This window comes from Quercus robur, chromosome 5, assembly GCF_932294415.1.
Source record: "Quercus robur chromosome 5, dhQueRobu3.1, whole genome shotgun sequence".
Lineage (NCBI taxonomy): Eukaryota > Viridiplantae > Streptophyta > Magnoliopsida > Fagales > Fagaceae > Quercus > Quercus robur.
The window spans coordinates 25,640,206-25,645,773 of NC_065538.1; positions in this window are offsets into that span (position 1 = coordinate 25,640,206).

Sequence of the window (5,568 nt, forward strand, 5' to 3'; positions counted from 1 at the left end):
TTTATAATATTTAGTAAAAGTATAATATAAAAAAAATATTTACTAAAAGAAGGATAACCAAGTCTTATCGTGATTTTATTTTCTTTAGGATTGCTATGTGGCCAAATCTCCATAAAAGTTTCCATCGAACTTTTCGTTTGACCTCCATTTGGAATCCTATGAATGGTTTTTTTTTTTTTTTGGCCCCATTAATAATCAATAATACAAATGGAAGTTTTTTCCCTAAGAACTATACTTAAAATAGAGCTCTACCCAAATTGTCTCCTAGTTTCTTTCCTTTTTTTTTTTCTTTTTTTTTTAATTCTTTTTTCTTCTATTGGCACTGTAGTTTGTTCAAATCTGATTTTGTTGACATTTCTACAATAAATTTGTTAATTAAAGGAGGCTCTGTTGAAGCTAAGTACATCATGAGTCATAGAGAGTGTCCTCGAGAGAAGTTACTTGAAAGGATCAGAAAGTGTGTACCTAAGAGTGTAAAAGAGAGTCCTCAGCTTAATACTCCTTGGCCAAAGGGAATCCTCATGCAAGTCTTTTCGACCAAGTTAGAGAGTGTACCTATCAAGATCAAAGAGAGTACCCTGTAAAATCTTCTCAACAAAGGGAATCCTCAACCTAATGTTCCTCAACCAAGTTAGAGAGTGCCCCTATAAGAGCTAGAGAGAGTACTTTGGAAAGTCTCCTCAGCCTAATAAGAGATTATCCCTGTAAGGGTTAGAACTCTAAGAGAATTAAAAATAAGGAGAGAGAGAGAGAGAGAGAGAGAGAAAGAGAGAGAGAGTGTGTGTCTAAGCCCCCTTTTTCCAAATGGTCTTTCTTTCTTTCTTTTATAGAGAAAAGTGTGGTTGTAGGTGCTCAGGAAAATATGTGGTGTTGGGTGAATAGAAAATGTGTGGTTGTATTTATTTTGAGTAAAATGGGACCCCCACACACACTATCTTTCTTTTCTCTCTTTAAGCCTTTCTTTATTAATTTTTAACTTTTATTTTTATTAAATCTAGATTTCATTTAAAAATGAAATGAAGCTTGACAGTTAGATAAACACCTGTAAGGGTCAAAGAGAGTACTCTATAAAATCTGCTCAACCAAAGGGAGTCCGAACCTAACGCTCCTCGACCAAGTCAAAGCGTGTCCCTGTAAGAATTAGAGAGAATACTCTAGAAAGTTACCTTGGCCTAATGGGAGATAGTCCCTAAGAGGATCAAAACTCTAAGAGAATTTAAGACAGAGAGAGAGAGAGAGAGAGAGAGAGAGAGAGAGAGAGAGAGAGAGAGAGAGAGCCCTTTTTCCAAATGGCCTTTCTTATTTTATATTGAAAAGTGGGGTTGTTAGTGCTCAAGAGAAATTGGGTGAATAGAGAATGTGTGGTTTTATTTGTTTTTGTAAAATGGGACCCCACAAGCACTATCCTTATGTTTTTTCTTTTCCCTTTCTCTATTAATTTTTAGTTTTTTTTTTTTTTAATCTAGATTTCGCTTATATATAAAATGAAGCCTAATAGTTAGATAAATACCTGTGAGGGTTAGAGAAAGTACTTTGTAGAATCTTCTCGACCAAAGGGAGTCCGAGCCTAATACTCCTCGGTCAAGTCAAAGAGTCTCCCTATGAGAGTTAGAGAGAATACTCTGGAAAGTCTCCTTGGCCTAATGGGAGATAGTCCCTAAGAGGATCAAAGCTCTAAGAGAATTAAAAAGAAGGAGAGAGAGAGAGAGTAAGCCCACTTTTTCCAAATGGTCTTTCTTCATTATATATAGAAAAGTGTGGTTGTTAGTGCTCAAGAGAAATTGAGTGAATTTAAAATGTGTGGTTCTATATATTTTTGTAAAATGGAACCACACACGCACTATCCTTATTTTCTCTCATTTTCCCTTTCTTTATTAATTTTTAGATTTTCCTTTAATCTAGATTTCACTTATAAATGAAATGAAGCCTAATAGTTAGATAAATACTTGTAAGGGCCAAGGAGAGTACTTTGTAGAATCTCCTCAACCAAAGAGAGTCTGAGCCTAATGCTTCTCAGCCAAGTCAAGGAGTGTCTGAGCCTAATGCTTCTCGGCCAAGTCAAAGAGTGTCCCTATGAGGATTAGAGAGAATACTTTGGAAAGTCTCCTCAACCTAATGGGAGATAGTCCTTAATAGGGTCAGAGCCCTAAGAGAATTAAAAAGAAGGAGAGAGAGAGAGAGAGAGAGAGCCCTTTTTCCAAATGGTTTTTCTTCATTTTATATATAAAAAAAATATGGTTGCAAGTCCTCAGGAGAATATGTGGTAGTGGGTGAATAGAGAATGTGTGGCTTTATTTGTTTTTTGTAAAATGGGACCCCCCCACATGCACTATCTTTCTTTTCTCTCATTTTCCAAGCTTTATTAATTTAAAAAAAAAAATTAAAAAATCTAGATTTCACTTATATTTGAAATGAAGCATAATAGTTAGATAAATACTAGTGAGAGCCAAAGAGAGTATTCTTTAGAATCTCCTTGACTAAAGAGAGTCCGAGCCTAATGCTCTTTGGCCAAGTCAGAGTGTCCCTATGAGAGTTAGAGAGAATACTTTGGAAAGTCTCATTGACCTAATGGGAGATAGTCCCTAAGAGGATCAAAGCTCTAAGAGAATTAAAAAGGAGAGAGAGAGAGAGAGTAAGCACCCTTTTTCCAAATGGTCTTTCTTCATTTTATATAAAAAAAATTTGTGGTTGTAAGTGTGCAAGAGAATATGTGTTGGTGGGTGAATAGAGAATGTGTGGTTCTTTTTTTTTTTTTTTTGTAAAATTTAATTTTTAGTTTAAAAAAAAAAATAAAAATCTAGATGTCACTTATAAATGAAATGAAGCCTAATAGTTAGATATATACCTGTGAGGGTCAGAGAGAGTACTCTGTAGAATCTCCTCAACTAAAGGGGCTCTGAGCCTAATGCTTATTGGCCAAGTCGGAGAGGGTTAGAGAGAATACTTTGGAAAGTCTCCTTGACCTAATGGGAGATAGTCCCTAAGAGGATCAGAACTCTAAGAGAATTAAAAAGAAGGAAAGAGAGAGAGAGAGAGAGTAAGCACACTTTTTGCAAATGGTGCTTCTTCATTTTATATAAAAAGTGTGGTTGTAAGTGCTCAAGAGAATATGTGGTGGTGGGTGAATAGAGAATATGTGATTCTGTTTGTTTTTTTTGTAAAATGGGACCAAGCACATGCATTATCTTTCTTTTCTCTCCTTTTCCCTTTCTTTATTAATTTTTAAATTTTTTAAAAGGAAAATCTAGATTTCACATATCAATTTAATGAAGCCTAATAGTTACATAAATACTTGTGAGGGTTAGAGAGAATACTTTGTAAAATCTCCTCATCCAAAGGGAGTCCTCGGCCTAATGCTCCTTAGCCAAGCTAGAAAGTGTCTTTGTGAGGGTTATAGAGAGTACTCTAGAAAATTTCCTTGGCCTAATAAGAGATAGTCCCTAAAAGGGTGAGTGCTCTAAGAAAATTATAAAGAAGAAAATAGTGAGAGAGAGAGTAAGCCCCCCTTTTCCAAAGGACAAAATTTAGTTACAAAATTAGTTGTAGCCTTAACCTATAATCTTACTTAATTTCTTTTTTTTGGAGGTGAATTTTGACAAATCTACCATTGGATTACATCTTCTTTTTATATCTTTTATGCTTGCAAAATTTCTAGAAAATTAAAGATCAATAACTATATCATTAAAAAATTGTTTAAATTGCAATATTTTGTTGTTTAAAATTATGCATAAAATATAAGCTTATAGATCATATAATAAATAATATCCAATTGATACAAAATTTGACATATGTATTAAGAGCATAAACAACATGCAATTCAATAGTTAGATTTTCAAAATATGTAACAATTTTTATTTTATTGAGTGAGGTTATAGCCTAAGATTATAACCAATTTTGTAGCTAAACTTTGTCATTTTCCAAATAGTCTTTCTTCCATTTATATGGAAAAGTGTAGTGGTAGGTGCTCAAGAGAATATGTGGTGATGGGTGAATAGTGAATGTGTGGTATTATTTATTTATTTTAAACGGGACCGCACATGCACTATTTTCCTTTTCTCTTCTTTTCCTTTACGCTATTAATTTTAAATTTTTATTTAAAAACAAATTCCAGATTTCTTTTATAAATGAAATGAAGCCTAATAGTTAGAGAGATATGAAATACAAACTTACATAAGTTTATGTTATAATGTACAATTATCGCTATATTTTATTGTCTATTATAAAATATTTATAACGATAATGAATTATTACAGAAATAATTCATGGTCATATTAGCCATTATATCAATTTTGAAAGACAACAATAATGTTTTTTTTTTTTTTTTTTGGGTGAAAAATTATAATTTATCACCATAAACTATACCTCTTTTTACACTCACCCTTGAACTACAAGAGTAAACATCACCTTTTCAAACTAATACCCACGTAACACTTTGTGGCTGGTAAGTTGGACGGAATATGTAGTCACGTGAGTTGCACATGACACTTGCCTAAATAGTAACCCACTAGCCCCACTTAAAATGACCAAAATGCCCTTGTCAAACCTAAAATGTATCCCCAATTTTCTCTAAAATCCTTTTTGGTTGGAGAGAGAAAAATATGAACAAAATGAACAACAAACCTAAAAATTAACATCATACCCAGGAAATGAGATGAACATCAAACCCAGAGATCAAACAACAAACCAATTGAGATAAACAACAAATCCAAATGAACAACAAACCCAAACAACACCAAATCAAACCCAAGAAAAAACCCCATATCACAACATCAAATCAAACCCACACCCAATTCAAAACACCAAATCAATCAAACCAAGAATAAAACCCAAGATCATAACACCAAGTCAAACTCACACCCAATTCACAACACCAAGTCAAACCGACATCCAATCTCAAAATTCCAAGTTGATTCCCTCACACCCAAACACTAAATCAACCAAACACACACCGAGGTGGTGGAAGAACAACCTCTTTTGATTGTGTGGTTCTTATTCCCCTTCTTTGTTGAGTTTGTACAACTATCATCTTCCTTTTGTTGTCAGTGGGCTCAAGTCAGATTACCTACAGTAACTTCTCTCTTCCTTGTTGGCAAATTGTGGTTGGGTAATTGGGTTTGGATCGGGGTTTTCGGATGCATGATGGGCTATTATCTCTATATTTTGTACATAGAGCAAGATATTGAAAGATTTAATCTGCGTTCAGTGAGAAGGATTTTGAGAATGATCCAATCTTTTTTTGGTTCCTCATTTTCTCTTTTTGGATCCTAATGCATGATTGGTTGATTTTGGAGAGAGATTCACTTACTCTTTATTCACACTTTGGTTTAATGAGAGATTTAGTCATATGTTTTTTTATTTTAAAATTTTCAAGTTAGAGAGGCATCAAAGCACTAGCATCAAGTGTTTTAAATGCTAAACTTATAGCATTTAGTACATCGAACACCAAAAACACCATTATACCAAATGTACCATATGCCAAAACATTTTAGCATTTGTGATCGTACGCTTCTAATAGTAGAAGTGTATGATCCCAAATGCTAAAATTAAAACCCACTTTTATTAATGTTC